This window comes from Podarcis melisellensis (genome assembly GCF_964234715.1).
Source record: "Podarcis melisellensis genome assembly, chromosome: 5".
NCBI classification, from domain to species: Eukaryota; Metazoa; Chordata; class Lepidosauria; order Squamata; family Lacertidae; genus Podarcis; species Podarcis melisellensis.
The window spans coordinates 85,639,808-85,659,018 of NC_138537.1; the positions used below are offsets into that span (position 1 = coordinate 85,639,808).

The 19,211-nt window shown below is 42.0% G+C and overlaps 1 protein-coding gene across 3 annotated transcripts in view; it reads left to right on the forward strand.

Moving 5' to 3' along the window:
• Positions 1 to 7,468: 7,468 nt before the first annotated feature.
• Positions 7,469 to 19,211, forward strand: part of USP54 (ubiquitin specific peptidase 54) — a 91,813-nt gene continuing 80,070 nt past the window's right edge. For 2 of the 3 annotated variants that reach the window (XM_081913458.1, XM_081913461.1), the window contains exon 1: positions 7,469 to 7,613. The gene's annotated coding sequence lies outside the window, so the exon portion shown is untranslated. The remainder of the gene's footprint in view (positions 7,614 to 19,211) is intronic. The other variant, XM_081913459.1, reaches the window with a different exon arrangement.

Sequence of the window (19,211 nt, forward strand, 5' to 3'; positions counted from 1 at the left end):
CCTATATGCAAAGTTGAAAGTAGACGGCAACTACATTTAAATCATCTATTTGAGATTATATATTCTAATTGCGTATGAGGATAAATGCAAAACCCATTTACAGTAATCATTACTTCTGAAAACAACCATTGCTGCTCTGCATTGAGAGGCTCCACCACGGGCAACCTTCCTGAAACTGGTGGCCTCCACACGAACATCTGCGAATATGTGTGTGTGTCAATCTGAACTTTTTCTATGGTTTATTACTGTAGATCAGTGCTTTTTTGTCTAACAAAAATGTTTATCAGTACTCTCATTTTTCTACTCATATTGAAATACTGCCCCTCAATGAGGCCAAACTTAGATTCACAAAATGTTTAGGGGTATGCTTACCCCTGTGTCCCCCCAGAAAAAAGAACCGCTGTAGGTCATAAGTAAAAAGGTTGACATAACTTAGCATGACAGGAGAACCTTCCTGACTCAGGCAACCAGTCTGATCTCCAAAACATGTCCTGGAAGGCATTTAGAAACACCCTGAGCTTCTAATACTTTGCATAAAGGTCAGCACATGTAAATCTAGCTACCATTAAAATTTACTTACCACTTGAATGGATACCTATCAAGATCATAGTGGGATAATTTTGAGAAAGGAGGCAGATAGGAACGGCCAGTTTTGTCAATCCATCGCTAGAACCCTGTTCTTTCAACTGTTAATTAAGCAAGATGGAGATGGGCAAAGTTGGGAAGGAGGCAGGAAACTCTGGGATAAGTTTCAATAGCAGTGTAAAGCTGTGGAAATTATAGGACTTGCTAATCTCAAAGCCCACTGCATTCTCCTTTGGAATGCACCAACTAAAAACAGAACAAAAAAACACTAGATTTTGAATGCTTAGTCAGCTCTCCTAGCTCCCACAAAGAATTTATGCAGGATTCTCAAGGAATCCAACACCTGCTTCGTCTTAAGGACAGATATACCCTTTCCTTCCTCCTCTTCTCATCTTTCTATTAGTGTGAGTTCTGTAGCAAAATTGCCGCACTCACTTCTGTAGGCTTACGAGAATAGTAGAGATTCTTTCACTCTTTAGCTCAAGGTGTGTCCTGTATTATAGGATTTGCTGCCTGCTTACTTTGTAATTTTGCTGTCTGAAGCAGCATTTATATATTCTGTCCCTTTCATTTGATATTATTATACCAAATGTTTTATTAACCAAGCTTTCTTTATTCATTTTGTGTAAGGACTTATTGTGGGCGTAAGGTTTGTTATAAGAATTTAAGGACTCAGATATATAAATTAAATGTACAAGGCAAACAGGTACATAAATACATAAACCACATGTCTGAAACAGTACAGGAAGACAGTCCTGAAACCATTTTGACTCTCCCAAACTGACCAAATGTTTCTTTGCAAGGAGAAAGGAAATGAAAAAAACCTCCCCATTGTCTCTGTGCTCAGAAATCCTGCCTTAAGGGCACCTTTAAGGTGTGAATAGGGTGAGCCTGTGACCTGTGACCTGGATTCAGGAATTAAGTTGTTATAATAACAGCAGAGGATGAGATGGTCGGACAGTGTTCTTGAAGCTACCAGCATGAGTTTGACCAAACTGCTGGCGTGCTCTGGTCCATGGGGTCACGAAGAGGCGGACACGACTAAACAACAACAACAATAACAAAAGAGTGGCCAAAACCCAGATAATGCAATCAGGTAACCTGCCAGACAGGAGATAAGCAACATACTCAGGATTCTGTTTTAGACTGCGCCCTGTGATGTATGTGTGAGATATTAGGGGAGGTGGTCCTGGGCTACACCCCTTCTGTGATGTATGTATGATATTTCTGGTGGTGGTCTGGAGTTTGAGGGTGGGCAATTTAAAATGTCTATATAAGGGCAGGCACACCTTTGTTCTGGGTCCTCCTCCTTTTCTGCGTGTGAGGACAGCACCCTGTTGCAACAGCTTTGATAAAGATCAGGCTTACTAGCTGCTTTACTTCTCAGTACAGTGGTACCTTGGGTTAAGAACTTAATTCATTCTGGAGGTCTGTTCTTCACCTGAAACTGTTCTTAACCTGAAGCACCACTTTCGCTAATGGGGCCTCCTGCTGCTGCTGCGCCACCGGAACACAATTTCTGTTCTCATCCTGAAGCAAGTTCTTAACCCAAGATAATATTTCTGGGTTAGCGGAGTCTGTAACCTGAAGCGTGTGTAACCTGAAGCGTATGTAACCTGAAGCGTATGTAACCCAAGGTACCACTGTATTCTCTGGTTGGCCTCTGTTATTGTCTCCTACCGATGGAGAACCTACAAAGGACTCTATAAGGGCTCTTCTGTACCCCATAAAGGAATAAGGGCAGATTTTGTTTACAACAGGTTAAGGGTATACAAATATTCATAACGGATGGACATCCTAGCTCTAGCAAAAGATCCCAAACACTCTGGACACAAATGTGGATTGAGACACATACAGCTGTATTGGCTGGAGCTGATGGGACCTGAAGCCTGAAACATCTGGAGGGAATCAGGTATGGGAAGACTGGTTAAGAGCAATGCACAAAGCTTGAATTAAGCAGTGACATTATATAACTCGGGCTCACACTGCATGTGATATGGACTTCAATCCATCTCTCCCATTTTTAAAAAAGATACAATCTTCCTCTGTGCGCTGGAGGTGATGGAGAATGGATGTCACCTAACCATTCATGCTCTGCTTATTCACTGTGGCTATAAAAGATACAGGATCTCCCTATTTATTTATAAAATAGTTTTTATCCTGCTTTTCAGCCCCACACAGGAACACAAGGCAGCTGAATTCACAATCAACAGTTTTAAACGTAGCCTAATAAAATTAAATGGAATGTTAGAAACCCGAGCCTTTTCACAGGGGGTGAAAAAAGAAGAACTCTACAGGATCAGACCAACGTTCATGATTCTGCTCCCCACAGTGGCCAAACCAGAGGCCTCCAGGAAATTCACAAGCAGGGATTAAGGGGATTAGACCTTTTCTGCTGTTTCTCCCCATCAAGTGATATTTAGTGTTGTATTGTACTGCCTCTGATCCAGGATGATTCACTATAGCCATCACTTTCACTACTACTGACCTTGGGCAGAATGTACTGATGGCATGCTAGGCAAAATGTCCTTAGCAGTGAACAGGAGAGGGAACTCTGCATGCTCAAAACTCTGTGGTTTCCCAAAATACAAAAAAAAGTGAGAAAGCCACATGCCCCTAAGAGAAACAAACAGCCCACCCAGACTGCACACGAAACGGCCACTAGGTAGATCTAAGATAGGCATAGGCAAAACCAGACTACAATTCCCATCATCCCTAGCTAACAGGACCAGTGGTCAGGGATGATGGGAATCGTAGTCCCAAACATCTGGAGGGCAGGAGTTTGCCTATGCCTGGTCTAGGATGGTGCGTAAAAGGAGAGCTAGGAACAAATGCAGAAGTGAGAGGGGCAGTCAGCTAAGCTGCCCACACATAGCACAAGCCACCTTTTAATCACAGTGGAAGAGAAAGCAATTGTGCTGGATCTTGGAGGTAGGAGAAATTAGGGGAAGGAAGCGGTGGGGTGAGTTAGGATCCAGGAAGAAGGGAGGGAGAGGGAAAGGTAACAAGTGCAGCAGCGGCGCCCAAGAGACATGGTGCAACAGCAGAGAGAAATAAAGGGTGCAGGAGAGATAGCTGGTAGAGAAGAATCTGGAGGCAGAATGTCTTCCGCACATACACACAAGGCCTCACTTGTCACAACTAATAGTCGTTGATAAATCAATCCTCTAATACAGGGTTCCACTGGGCTCCAGGCTGTATCTGGCTCCTCTGCCATGCCCTGCTCCCAGCTCACATGCTGCTTCCGGTCCATCATCTTGTCTGAACATTGCCTAGGAGAAGGCAGAGAAGGAAGAAAGATTAAGCTGCCCTTCATTCCCCAGACGATCAAGAGACATGACACATGAAGGACTGATTGTGTGTGTGATTTATTTCTGAGTAAAATATGCCCAAGAGGAACAAATTTATTGAAGGGATCTAGGTGAATATTTTTGAGGTGGGGAAAATTGACTCTGGGTGATCTCCAGGTAGGAAATTAATTTGGGACGAACTTATTGATCAGAGCCAGAGGGAGAGGGAGGGCTCCAGAGGGATTCCGGAGAGCGTTCCGGGAGGGAGAGAAGCAGCTCATCTTCTGGGGAAGGAAATCAGCGTAGCACCAGTGGAGAAGGGGGGCAGATGGGGGAATCGGCGAGGTGGCTCCATGACTCCTCACCGGGGACCAGCTGGGACAGCACAGGTCTTCCGCTGCCCACACCCTCCCTGCGCAGAAGGCTTCCGCGCAGGGAGAGTAGGTGGAGACTAGGCATCAAAGAGCTTCTTTGCTGGAAGAGGTTCAAGAAACGCCCACTGACGGATTCTGCCAGCGATTGAGACAGCCACAGGCGAGTGGCTGTCTGGACAGAAAGGGTTCACTCAGGCTAGCCAGCCAGGTGTGGCTCCGGTTTACCCACGAGCAACCCCTAGAACCATTACAGTGTGGGAGAGAGGGAGAGAGAATGAATGAATGAATGAGGTGCATGTCTGTATAAATGAATAAGTGAGAGGTTGCTCATGTGTGTGATGAAATAAAAATATGATCCACCTAGATAATATCCCACTAGCCAAGTTACACCAGCAGAACAGGTGAAAGCAGGATGGAGATGTGGCAGAGCTACAATTTTATCCTAAGCTCCTTAATTTTTACTGACACCGATGACACAACCTCAGGCCAGATCAAAGGCGGGTGTAAATATTTCCCCTCCCTTTGAAGTCAACAAAGCAAAGAAAAATTAAAATTAAAAAGCTGTCTTCCTGCTTCTTGCCATGCCAATGTGGAAATGAAAGAGAACAGGATAATGTGTGGACCCACACCCAGCCACGTGACACCAAACGGCACACTGGGAGGCCACAAGTGAGATGAAAGGTGCCATGGCCCTTTCTAGAAGCTATTTAATTTGTTTCTTGTTCTTCTGATACTAGGTGGGCCTAGCTGCCACAGAGATGCATTAAAGTACCCAAGCCAAAGAAAAGCCCACAATCCTGAGGTAACACTACTTGGTGATGAAAGGATCTTAAAACTGCTTCACTCGGTAAATACATTTGGATAAGTGCTCCTGGAAATTTTAAAAATTGAAATGTATTCAACATACTGCATTTTGTAAATAAATTATGAGTACCACCAGGTACTTGAAGCTATATGCTTTTTCACCTTATTTCCTTCCATTTTAAATTTCTCAACCTGAGGAATAATCCACAGTTCAAAAAATATGGATGGGAAATACATCAAGAACAGGGGAGACTCATCAAGGGAACAAATCTGCAATATAGACGCGTTGCTAAAGGGGGGGGGAGTGAGCAAATGAGATTTTACTCAAATTTCCCACTGTATGTATAATATTTTTGTTTCCTCTCCAGACGTAAGGTTATCAGCCTCATAACTACAGCAATCCTCTTCAGAGGTCAACAAGGGAACACACCTCGCATTCTTCTAGCAAACGTGTCTTCTAGCAACGTGCCTGAGGCATGTTGATGCACTCAGTTGTGGGAAGCATAATGCACCGTTTGTTTATTTATTTAGATGAGTTATATTCCGCCCTTTGCATACATCACAGGGCAGTTTACAACAAGGCAGGTTATGACTGGAGAGTGGGCCCAATTCTCCTGGCTTATTAGTTCAGGGGCAGGAAAGCAGGTTGGGTGGCCTGTCTGTCCATGGTGGCAGTGCTGAGCAGAGAGCTCCAGCCTACACACCTAAAACCCATGGCTTTTTTTTCATCTGGAAATCACCAAAACTCAGTTCCGGCACCTCTCAGGTGGGCACCATGACATGGTGAGTTCTGGCACCTTTTTTTTATAGAAAAATAGCACTGCTAAAGCCTCACCCGTCTTAATAATACAGGACTTGCCCCTGATGCGTACATTCTGGGAATAGATGGCATGCTGGATGCTGCCAAGTTCAGATGTACAGGCCATTACTGTTGCCAGACTGCCCTCCCTAGTCTGAATCACAGTCAGTCTGTGTGTGCTGCTGCTGAATGAAGCTCTATGCCCACGTCTGAATTTCCTGGCCAGACCATCTATCTACTTGTTCTCCCTGACATACACACATTTGGTGTAGGGGCTGATACGAGTAAGATGCCAGTGCCAGAGCATTTTGGGTTTGCAGGTGCAAAGTTCTGCTGCTGCATCATTCACCATCCCTGCTGTTTGCCCCTCAGCCCTGGGCACCAGGCCTGCTGGAAACAGATGTTACCAGTATACATTTCTGAGATAGAATCCTAAGACATACACAAAATTTAAAACAAAATAAAAAAATTCCTTCCAGTAGCACCTTAAAGACCAACTAAGTTAGTTCTTGGTATGAGCTTTCGTGTGCATGCACACTTCTTCAGATACACACGAAAGCTCATACCAAGAACTAACTTAGTTGGTCTTTAAGGTGCTACTGGAAGGAATTTTTTTATTTTGTTTTGACTATGGCAGACCAACACGCCTACCTATCTGTAACAAAATTTAAAAATAATGCGATCTCAAGGACCTTAGAGAGCAAGCTTTCGCCGCCAGCCTGAAGAAAGCAAAGGCGGAAATGATGTTTGAGGTAGAATCCTATGTTGCAATTATTTAATCTTTTATTCATTCATTGTATGTATACCTATAGGCGCCAGGCAAATACGTTCCTTTTTAACCAGGCCTTTGGTTGACCTGATTGAAATCCTATATACTAAGGTTACCAGATTTTTTCCAATGAATCCGGGGACACTTTTCAAGTTCAATGTATTTTGTATGGGGACTGATTTGTAAATCCGGGGACTGTCCCCGGGAAGCAGGGACGTCTGGTAACCTTACTATATACCCTTTTAAAATGTGGCTCTTTTGGGGCGGATGTTATTGGGTTATTGTTATTATTTTGATTTTATATATTGCAATCTTTTCTGTGAACCGCCCCAAGACCTCCGCGTATAGGGCGGTATATAAATTCAATAAATAAATGAAAACAATAGCTAAGGAGAATCAGGAGGATGCAATCAGGTCGGCTCCCACAATAAAAGGAAAAGAATACAGTATTGTTAGTTTATTCTTTGCTGAGAAAACAGCCCCTTACAATAGAGCAGAACAGAAGGCTGGTATCTTCCCAGGACCACTTAAAAACATTAAGGAAATCACAGGGCGCTCCCGAGCAGCCCAACCACAAACACCCCGCCCCCAGGGGCGCATCTGGCTATTAACCAGCTGTTTAATATCCCTTCCATCTCCACAACTCTCTATTATTTATATACGCTCTGCAGTAGCGGCGGAGGGCCTCGCTGGCTCTCGCGATACTTGGGTTCCTTTATTCCCGCCGCCACATTCCACCCCCCCCCCGCCAGCCCCGTCCGCGAGCCGAGGCAACAGTCTCTCTCTCTCTCTCTCTCTCGGGCCGCGTCCCCTCGCGCCTGAGCTATCGCGAGAAGCGGTTGCCTTGGCTCCCCGTAGCTATAGCAGTAGTGACACAGCGGCCCGAAGGGCGAGGGGGGCGGGGAAGGAGGCGAAGCCGCCGAGGAGGCGAGGCGAGGCGATGCTCTTCGCGAGAGACGCTCCTGAGGGGGAACGGGCAGGGTTGGCCGGCGGTGAGTAGGCATAAGTTGGTAGACCCCGTTGAAACTCCTCGGAGCGGGCCTTGCTTCAAGCTGGGCCGGGTCTTTAGCCCGCCTCGAAGCCGGGGAGCCCAGAGAGACCTCGGGTGGGGGGAAGAGTGAGGCGGCGCGCGACCCCGGCTTTGATGAGGGGTTTTTTTTGGGGGGGCGGGATAAGCACCCCCTCCAATTCCCTCGAAATATGGGGAAGGTAAATCCCCCTCCATTTTCACTCACATTTTTTAGGGGGGGGCATTGTTCCCACCCCCGTCGTTTCAGGGCACCCCCCCCAAATATCGTGTAAATGCTGAACTAGACTCTTAATCCCCCCCATTCCGGTGTGGGCACCTTTTCGTTGTTGCTTTGTCACGCTACAGGTGTTAAATGGGCACAGCATAGCTGGAGAATGCAGTTGTCACACACAGACACACACACACCCCGAAACTGCAACAAAACACATCCTGTTGAATAATCTTAAGGACTCGGATTCATCAGATGCAGAAAAGTGTTATCATTTTGTCAGGCATGTTCATATGGGTTGGGGCAAAACATTGGCTCTGTTGGTATGGGCTATTTCGTTATCCTTGTTGGTATAAATTTGGGCTTTAGCAGGCCAGCTACTGCTACTTAGCATTTTAAGGCCTCCTGCAGCCTGGACCTAACTTTTTAAAATACCTCCCACAATTGTGTATGTGTGTGTGCATGTGTGTTATCTGGCAAGAAAAGATTATCTTTGTGGCATCTGAAAGCCTACTGCGGTCCACAATGCTGCCTACTGCGGTCCACAATGCTTATGCGACAATAAACCTGTTTTTAAGGTTCCACAGATCTCTTTTGCTCCGTTCTGAAGGATCATGCTTCTTTCATTGTTCCCTGCTTCACGTTACGCATTACTAGAAATGCCTGGTAACCTTTAGGAATCTTATAATTTGAAAACTGTGGATTAAGGCTGAAATTACAATATATAGACAGTTTTGAGCTATTCACTTTCCTCATCTTCCTAATAACAAGGCAGGGGTATTTTGAAATAAAGGCTGTTCATCATACTGTATGGCATTGGCTTCCAAACTATTATGCAGATTGTTGAGTTATTTACAAGTTTATCAGGGTTTTCTCAATGGGAAAATGAGTAATGGCAACCAGGGTTCCTTAAGTTTCTGCAAAGCAGGCTCCAGTCTTTTCCTGCAAGTAGATCCACTGCCAGTGGGCTGCAGAAGGTGGGAGGGTTTTGCTCTTCCATACAATGAAATCTCATCTCCCTCATGATTTGTAGCTGCAAGAGAGTATTATGTACAGTATTCTCCATTCAGAAAGAGCAGTGATGAACACCTTGTGTGTGTGTGTGTGTGTGTGTGTGTGTGTGTGTGCGCACACACACACACACTCTGAAATGTATCGTGCAACTCCAGGATCTTTTGGATGAGTTTGATCTCAGGTCTGATTTAAGTTCTAAAATTTCATTCCCCTGACAGGGGGACCCAGTTTATTTCCCCAGACCTCTCAGTGGGTTTTCATATGATCAACTGTGGTATCTTTTTGATTCATTGTCTGGGTTAGGGACACTGTTTTACAGCAGTTTTGTTCCCACTTAAAAAACTGTAGTTTAAATACACTATTGTCTTACAATATGCTATATAAACAGCTCGAAGAAAGCCACCCTAGCATATAAAATAGCTGCATTTCTTGTTACTGTGTAGTCACATCTACATACACGTGCAAAGAAACACAATGCCTCTAGTATCCCTTTTCGAGATTAAAGTTGCAGAAATTCTCTCACTGTAGTCTTAGGCATACTTATCTGGAAACAAGTCCAACTGAACATAGTGACATAGTGGGGCTCACTACTGCATTTTATTAGTACAGTGGTACCTCGGGTTACATACGCTTCAGGTTACAGACTCTGCTAACCCAGAAATAGTACCTCGGGTTAACAACTTTGCTTCAGGATGAGAACAGAAATCGTTCTGTGGCATCGCAGCGGCAAAAGGAGGCCCCATTAGCTAAAGTGGTGCTTCAGGTTAAGAACAGACCTCCAGAACGAATTAAGATCTTAACCCAAGGTACCACTGTACTGGTTTTGTGGTTCTTGAAGGGACCCTGCAGAAACATTTTTTTGAAGGGTTGTGGGAAATCAGGTGCTGTATTTATCAGGGTGTAATTCATTTCAAATCCGTAACTGGTATTTCAAGTTGAGCATTTTCTGAAGGCATTATTGACAAATTACAGTATCTTGAATTCAGAATTTAAAAATTAAAGTCTACCTGTATTTATCATTACAGTACCAACTAGCTGCCTCTGTCCTCATCTAACATGATGTTTAGCACACCCATTCAAACTGACTACAGTATAGGCATGAATGGAATCTCGTATTCAATAATATCCTTGACACATAGGGAAAAAATTCCATTAGTTTTGGGTGACCTCATAGTTTCACTAGATATGCACCAATTAAATCACTATATCTTCTCTGTAATGTAAGTAGTATATAATATCACATCTAAAATACTGTGAATATTTATGCAGTGCAATTTGATGTGGTTCATTACCTGCCCATGAAGAGCGGGGGGCAGCTGGGTACACTTGTCTTGGGCCGTGGTGGGCTAAGCTGGCCAGGGGCCCTCACCAAGGGCTTACTGGACTTATGCTGTCATGCCAAGAACACCCTGGGCCTCCCAGCTGACTGGAGACTCTTGCTTCAGTCAAGCTCTGCACTGGCCTGGTTCATAATGCCTGTCCGTGGACTGAAGCATAGTTTGAATGTTTAGAGCTCTTAGCCATTGTAATTTAGGAGTAGATTCTATTTTGCCAGTTTCCGTCAAACATTATACACCTTGTATAAAAAGTCTTTTTGGTCAAGAGAGGTCCCCATGAAAACTTCAGAAAGTTAGATTCCTTCTATGTATGAAAACAACAGCCACCTTCCATTGAATGCAGCTTCAAATTTCATGAATTTAAACAGGGGAAATGGTACATTAGACAACTTTTGTATTATTTAGCCAAAGAGAAAATGTTCCCCTGAGCTGTATTTTATTCTTAGTTAAAATGTACTAATTGCTTTTATACAATAAAAAGCATGCAGAGGGTGAGCAATTTAGTCTCATCTGTTCCAACTATCTACAGAAACCTATCCTCTTTTTAAAAAAATTCTTGCTAGGATAGCAGCACAATCATATATTTTAATATTCAATAAGGACAGGACTTCTGCCAGGCTTGAGAGAGGTCTGGGTAAAGAGTCCTCTGCTCCCTGGAAAATGAAGATAATGGTGGCTGCTGCAGGAGTTTTGCCAAGTGCTTCGCTTCTCTTAGTGCTGGGCCGAGCACCATCATCCACTGCTGCCGTGAGCCACCACTGTCCAGTGCTACCTGCCTCACTGTCTGTCTCCCATAGGGTTGCCAGGACTGTGATGGGGCAGACTGTGATGATGGGAAGAGAAACTTCACAGCAACTTCTACCTTGGTTTCCCCAGAATGCCCGTGGGCACATGTGGGAGAGTATCTTTATAACAGAGTTAAAAGGAAAGAGAAATCTGGGGCACACATAAAATGGCATGTAAGAGACAAGTGACAAATAAGATCAAGATACAGAATTTAGAAGGAAGTTAAATGACTCGCGTGTGAAGAGTTTTGATTTACCAGTGTCAAAACATTTTCATAAAGCTGCAGAATAAACTGTTAGACAGTAAAACGTCATTCTTCAGTACAGTACAGTCCTAGAATGAAAGGAGCTCTGATGTAGGCGGATTCAGCTCTGCCTGAGATTATGTCTGCTCCCTCCCACAGGTTCAACAAAGGAAGAGGTGTTGTGGCACCCTGTTGCATTACAAGTTATGTTGCTTTCACACCAGCTTTTTTCCCTGGAATGTTTCCTAATACCAGCTGGAGTTGCTGAATCAGGTTCCTCTTTTGAGTTTGGCTGCAGGAAAGCGAGTTGCTTTTCCTCAGCAATGTTTCCCAAGACACTGTTTTCTGAGGAAGGACAGCAGAACAGCTCCAACTCCTGCTGTATCACAAAGTGGGCTCCACTCATCTTGCAAGTCAGACCACTGCCATGGGGCTGGAGAAGGTGGGAGGGTTTTGCTCTTCCTTACAATGAAGCCTCCTCCTTCGTGACAGATTCCCCATCAGCTTGCTATGAGATGGAGCATGTTAGAACCCTTTCTTATCAGCTCGTTTATTAGTTGTTTCCTGTGCTGTTGTTTGCAGGTGTGAAATCCATGCATGCATGCAACCAACAGGACAGGAAGTCATAAGGCTAAGCAGGGGCAATCTTGAGAAAGATTGTTGCTTCCCCATCCTTCTTGGAAGTTAACCAGTGGGCACACACAAGTAGGAACAGTGTGCTAATGACAGCACTGCCAGATCATGCAACCCTGTACAGTTTTTCGGATATACAGGAGAAATCATGTGGGTGAATTATTAATTACTGTGTTCCACTGAACAACCAACTGCTGTCTTGGAACCTAACTTTGCCATTTACTATGTGTAAGCATGCACCTGACATAAAAAGCTACATCAATTTGTATTGGCACAAAATTGGCCTGATTCATGTAATCAGAGGTTATACACATCAGGGATGTAAAGAGCTTTTTAAATGGACAAGATTGTTGTTTTTCTTTCAGTCTTCATGGATACTAGGGACTCATCCGTTAACACAGTGGGACTTTTTTCTGAACAAATATGCATGGGATTGTGATGCATGACTGACAATGGATCACAAATAACTAGGTATGGTTGAGCAGGCAGGCTTATTCTTTTTTGAAAGCCTGTTGTATCCATTTAAAAGGAGGAAAATCAACATGTTCTTACATACTTGAAATCCAGGATGTGATTAATGAGGGAATAAGAAGACTGCTTGTTAGGGGGGGGAAACTGTGTTGCTTCTGTGTTGTTAACAGCAGCTAAGGATGCTTTCTGCTGGAATATAATTTTGAATAGCTACATTAAAGCTTGTTTCTTAGTTATTTCAGTGCAGCCAGATTAATTACTAAAACTGGTCTGAATACTATTTTGGAAGCTTGCAACTAAAAATGTTATTCAGGAGATTCAGTGATGATAGCTCTGTAGTACTGTATTCTTGCTGGGCTGATAATGAGTTCTTTAACAGGGCTACATATTCTGCCTGCCCAAGACAGTCTGTTTTGCTAGTAGATAATGTATTCTTCACTGTAGCAGAATTACATGAACATAAAATCTGGATGCTGGTTTTAATTGGACTAATCATATGGAGTATGTTGTTGTATTAGGGTAGAACATGTGTCTGATGCCCACCTATGCAGCCCGAGGTTTGGGAAGTTTTGAAAATGTCATCAATATTCAAACTATTCAGTAACAGGAAAAATACTCTTAAGTACTGTAATATCATACTGATAAATGAATACTCTTGGATCACTTATGTAACTGTAATAGAAACTAAACATTATTTCCCCTTTACAGCATAATTCCCTGCGAACGCACAAAAGGGAGGGCACTTTCTCTTTTAGAATACAGCTACATGGTTCCATTGTTAAAGGTTTTAGTCTCCTGTTCTGAAGAATGATTATGGCTGCTGTTCTGTAACCAAGGATTAGAGTCCTAAAAATAAACCAAAACAAAGCTCTTAAAATTTTGCAGGTACTACACTCCTTTTGTTGGATCAGTAAATCAGTGAAAAGAGAATTGCTATGGGCATCATGGGTATAATAAAGTGATTGCTTTCAGTATTGTTAGTACAGAAAATGTATGCATAATTTAATTTTTAGATTTTAAATTTTTTACTTTATGTATCCTCAAAAGATCAGATAGGCAGGGCTTTTTTTTAGCAGGAGCTCGGGGAAACTCAGTTCCTGCACTTCTCAGGTGGATGCCGTTGCCATTCTAAGAGAACGAGGGAGACGTTCATGGTGAGTTCCGGCACCACTTTTTATAGAAAAATAGCACTGGAGATAGGTAATAACAGTTTGTCTCCAGAATCTTCTGATTATCCCCTAAAATTAAATGCTCAATCACATAAGATTTCTCGCCTTGTTTCTGAAACACTGTACTATGCTCCCTAGCATAAACCCTTGTAGCAAAGTCAAAACTGAATTAGGCAAACATACACTGTAGCTAATTGTAGGATCAGAGTGGGAAGGGACCTCAGAAGTCATGTGGTCTATCTCCTACCCTGACTATGTAGTAAATGTGCTCCTGCAGCATCCTTGAAAGGTGGCCACCAGCTTTTGCTTAAAAATGTCTAACAAAGGAAAGTCCACCATATTCCAATATTTCCACATTTCCTTGCTGATCAAACAACAAGGATGCCAACTTGAATAAAATGTTCAAGGAGGGGCAGGTAAGCCCCACCCTCATAATCGATCACATGATGTGGTGCATGCACACTGTTTGAAGGGCGATGACCATCAACTTTGGGGGCCCCCTCAAATATTTTTGGGGGGGGCGAAGGGATCTTGGCCCCTAGGAGTAGGCTCCTATGTCAAACGGCTTGTACAATAAGGAAGTGCTTCTTAATGTTTAGTCTAAATAACTTTCTTACTTGTATCAGGAGCCATTTTGGTTATTCATCAGGAAAGCTTGTGCAGATGAAAGGGATAAAATGAACAAATTGATTTGCTTTTAAACCTATAGCTAGCTAGATAGTACGTACAGTTAGTTTAAGCAAGGAGTATGCCACTTATTGGGGCCTGAATTATTTAGTTTAGATGGAAAACAGTTTGACAGAAACAGTAATTCAATAAGCCAATTCCTGGAGCCGGTGTAGTAACCCTCCCTTCATTACTTCCATCAAAGTTCAAGTAAGGCAAAGGTCAGACCAGTTAATACAGTTGAAACCGAGAATTCTAATGCTCACTCAAAAACAAGATCAGCACATTCAAATGAGAGTGAAAAGTGTAGAGTTGTTCAGGTACATACTTCAGGTTCTCCGTTTAGCTGTTGTTACAATCTTATCCATTAGGCTCTTCGGACTGTCAAGCAATGCTTCATAGAAAGCCAGGAATCTGAGTCAACATTGTTTTGCTGTTCTTCTTTTTGTGATGTCCTAAGTGCATGTGCTGATAACCATGCTTGGTGTGATTGCTGAGATGCTACCACAGCTAAGATTGAGGTTTTTATCTAGGAAAACTAGGAAACTCCTCCCTCTGTCAGTACTTTGTTAAGGAGCTATGGTGTAGTTGGTGAAGACAACCAAAAGAGCATACTTCTCCCTCTGCATTTGCCATGTCCTCAAGTTAGTTTCTGAACACCTATTGTCCTTACTCTAGAAGTGAAGTGGCGTACATCTTTTCAGTTGTGGCACTGCAACGCTGAGAGAGGTCCAACTGGTCTCCTCTAGGTGAGCAGTGAAAACCTGATTCTTTAGCAAGGCTTGCGTGATGAGTTGACACTGCTTGACTGGTCGATTTAGATGGAGTTTTAAGTGTAGATTTCTGTGTAGCAATCTCTCTGTTGCTTCTCCCTGACTTTGTAGGTTATTATGGCTTATTGTTTTAATCTTGTATAAACTTTGTTGGTAGTGGAGGTCCTTGAATCCTAAATTTGTTGTATTAAATGGTCAAATAAATAATGAACTGCTGTTGGTTGATCATGTATGTGGGGCTAGCTCATCTTGGTTGTGACCTGGGTGAGCAAAGTATATATAGGGAAATAGTCTCAAGGCATATGGTGCAGTAATTTTGCTAAAACTAACATTTCTAGGTTTCATCATGTGGACGGTAGCCTCAAATGTTCTGTGTGCTGCTTTTAATTTCCATGAAAGAAATATGGGAAATAAATATAATAATTATGAAAACAAATGCCCATTCCCTCCTCTGTTCCCATTACATTTTTGTATTACGTGAGAATGATAGCATACCTCACACAATCCATTGGATCTTTGATTACATTTTGTCTGGGGGGGGGGGAGAGAGTTCTGTTGAACTTGAAAGTACCCAATTTTCCCAGCAAAAGTAATGGCTATGATGACACTATTAGCATTGAAAATCTTGATAGTCTCCGTAGCTTCTGTTGAGACTACCAGTTAATTTCTCACAGCTGTTGAACAATCTTTTTTCTTGATCTATGAGCTATCTTAAGTTAAACCAGTGCCTTGCCGTTGAAAAGTGGTGTATCCTGTTACCAATCCCTTGAGCCACCCAGATGCCTCTTTATCCCAAATCTTACTTGATCTCTGCTCCAGACTCTACCAAGTCCATTTAACAACACATTAAGACTGCCTGCTCTGGATGTGAGTAAACGGTTGGTTAAATATAGAAACGTTTTCTTATTTAGTGAAGATTTCCATGACAAATCCTTGTGGATCACCATATAAACACAACCATATGGCCAAGTCCAGTATTATCTTAAAACGATTAGCTTGGAGCTTAATACTGTCATTAACTGAAAAATACACACATCATTTTATTTGTATTCCACCTTTCCATAGTTCTAACCATGCTCAAGGCAGCTTACAACATGAAGACAATTGCATAATTACAAACATAACCAAAAGGAGCCTTAAATAATAAATAAAACATCAAAAAGTACATAATGAAATGGAACAATTTCCACATAAATCATAAGAAATAAAAGAAAGATACAAATGATTAATATCAATACCAGCATCAACCCTCAAGCGAACCCCCTATACAGTATTCCAGCCCAAGATTGAATTCACAGCTTTTGCGACTGGCTTGTGTCAAGCTATTGATAATTATATGTAAAAAAAGTTGCCGTAAGCATAAATAAAAGAACATTATCACTGATTGTTACCCCTTCATTTGTATAAATGCATTATAATATGGATTATTTTTCTTTTCTATATTAGCAAGTGAGAGCAAGTATGATTTAGTGGTTTGAGTGCTTGACTAGGACCTGAGAGACCAGGGCTCAAATCCTCACTCAGTCATGAAGATCACTGGGGGCCTTGTGCCAGTCATGGTCTGTCATCCTAACCTACCACAGGGGTGTTGTGAGGATAATATGAAGAGGAAAGAAATATGTACACCACCTTGAGATCCTTGGAGGAAAAGTGGGATCTAAACACAATAACCCACCTTTTTATCATTACAGCAACTGATTGATTGATTGATTGCTCAAATTTATATTGAACTGTTTGCTCCAGTGTGTAACACTTTACATTTACTTAAGATGGATCTCATTTGCCTATTTGCTCCTTTTTGGAGCTGTTCACAATTTGTGTTTTCACCATCCTAATATAAGTAATCCGGGGTAATCTGCAAACTGGACTTCCTTTCAGCTCAGCATTTACACAGATCATTTATTATTAAGTTAAATCATATGTTTGTCCTCATTATTTTTATGATATTCAAATATCTGTTTCGGTCCATTGTGTCTTTGCTGTAAGAGTTTTCAATTTCACTGTTTAGTTAAATCCAGAGACTTTTTTTCCCATGGAGAAAGTCTATTAGGTATATGCATGTCAACAGTACAGGTTGGACAGTGTTCCAAACTCCCATTGTTCTAGGTGCATTTTGTGACGGGGAATTTCATTAGTGCATGCAATTTCTGAGCTCTGGGTGCAGTACTATGCCTAAGATTTCAGATTAAACTGCAGAATGGAAAGAAAAGAGAACCCTTTTCTGCCTCTCCCCTTCTAGCTACTCTCTGAAGACTGGAGAAGAGACCCTCTTAAGAATATTAGGGGGGTAGGCAGGGGAAGGAATAGACCATGTGAAAATTGAACATAATATTTTAGCTGCAGTTTGTTCATTTTCAGCTTTGTATTATTATTATTATTATTATTATTATTATTATTATTATTATTATTATTAAAAGCACACCTAGACATTCCGCTGTTGCGCCCATAACCTAGGTTTAAGGTGCCATTTAGCTCCTATCTTTCATATCTCGGTTTCTAACACTGAAGTTGGAGAATCTTTTCAAGCAAATCTAAGACAACATTTGACTGAAATTTGTAAAATTTAATAGACACTATTGGTTAGATTAGTGCTTGTACTCTTTGGAATTGCAACTTCTTCTTTTGTTTAGCCAGGTTTCTCTTTCCCAGTTTTCTCTGCATGCTGTCCAGTTGAGCCTTTCTGTTTATTGATGTGTTTCAACTCAGAGAGGTATTTTCCAAGCAGTGGTGGCTGTGGTGATGTGCTACAAACTCATCTATTTTGCAGCGCTACGAAAGGCTCCATGTTTCTGTTGTTGTCAGCTGACTAGAGACAAGGCCCTTTGTTTTTCCATTGTTTTTTTCTACCAACTGGGATGTTGATGGAATTGATTGAAATGTATTGAAGTGTTTAGTGCTGATTGTGGTTGGGAAGTCAGCTCTGAAAGGAAACTCATTGTTCTGAATGATGTGTCCTGCGGTTTCATATTTAGCTGTCAAAATAAAGATTTCTCTCCAGGGCCAAGCTAAAAAAAATAATAAAGTAGAATTGCTAATTTAGCATATGCTTACAGGGCATAGTAATAAAGAGGAACAGCAATTATTTATTTTGTCCTCTTTCGATGTATTTTAGAATAAATATTAGATTTTGTAAAATTGCCGTGGGGGGAGGGAGGAAAGCTCCCAACAATGCTACAATTCTCTCACAAATTAATTTCCACCCTTTGCAGGGGCACTAGCCACAGTACCAGTATTTGGTACTAGTAGTGAGGGCTGAAAGTATCCCAGATACATGGTTTCCCTTATACCAAAACCATTATTTGTGTTTTTACCTCATTGCCTTGATATTATTTCCCCATCCATGTTTAGAGAGAGCTTATAAAAATAAATCTGATGACATTCAAATAGAAGCAGCCTTACAATTGTGTGTGTCTGGTTTTGGGATGTCAAACTGGAAGCTATTGCTGAGAGGTAGGTCATAGAATTTTCCTTATCATGGAAATGTTTGTGAAGGTCTGATTACACAAGGTTCTTGCGTGTGGGTGCTTTGGGGAGGTGGGTACCTAGATCAGTATTACCTTAGTGCTGTTTGCTCACAAGTTCTTACATGTTCCTTATCTTGAAGCAGCAGGTCAGCACCTGCTGGGAGATCTTTTGTTGAATAGTCTTGACTGTCTTTTTCCCTCCCAAAGAGCTAAAGTCTTTGAATATTATTGGGAAATTTATTTCTAGATAAGTGTCAGTTGAGAATTTCTGCTGGAAGGGTGGGGGGACTCCTTTGCTTAGTGTAAGATTGGGTTTAGCAAAGCTTGATGGATTTGGCTGCCAAGAAATCGGCAGCTATTTAACTGAGTCTTGCTATGCAACTTTAAAGATTTGCTGCGGCTGTGCTGAATCAAGTTCAATAGCTCAATGTGCAAAATAATGGCAATATTGTTCCATTCATATTAGTAAAGCAAGAGCTGAGAACTTGTGTACTATCAAATAGCTGTTTATTTCAACATCTGACTTGTGTAGTCAAAACAAAATTTCAGAACAGAACATTATGCTGGCAAAGAAAGTCAATTGATAGATGAAGTCTTAAGGATTAAGATTAAAGTCTGTGTTCAGAATCAAAGTTATGGCAAAATAGTTTTGCTTAACTGGTTTAGTGATCTCAGCCCAAAGCACCCGGTCAGTTCAGAATTTAATGTCTGCATATCTGTCAGCATATAGATAACTTGCTCCAATAACAAATTGGCTCAGTTCTCCTAATCTAACATCTGCAATGCTCTGACTTA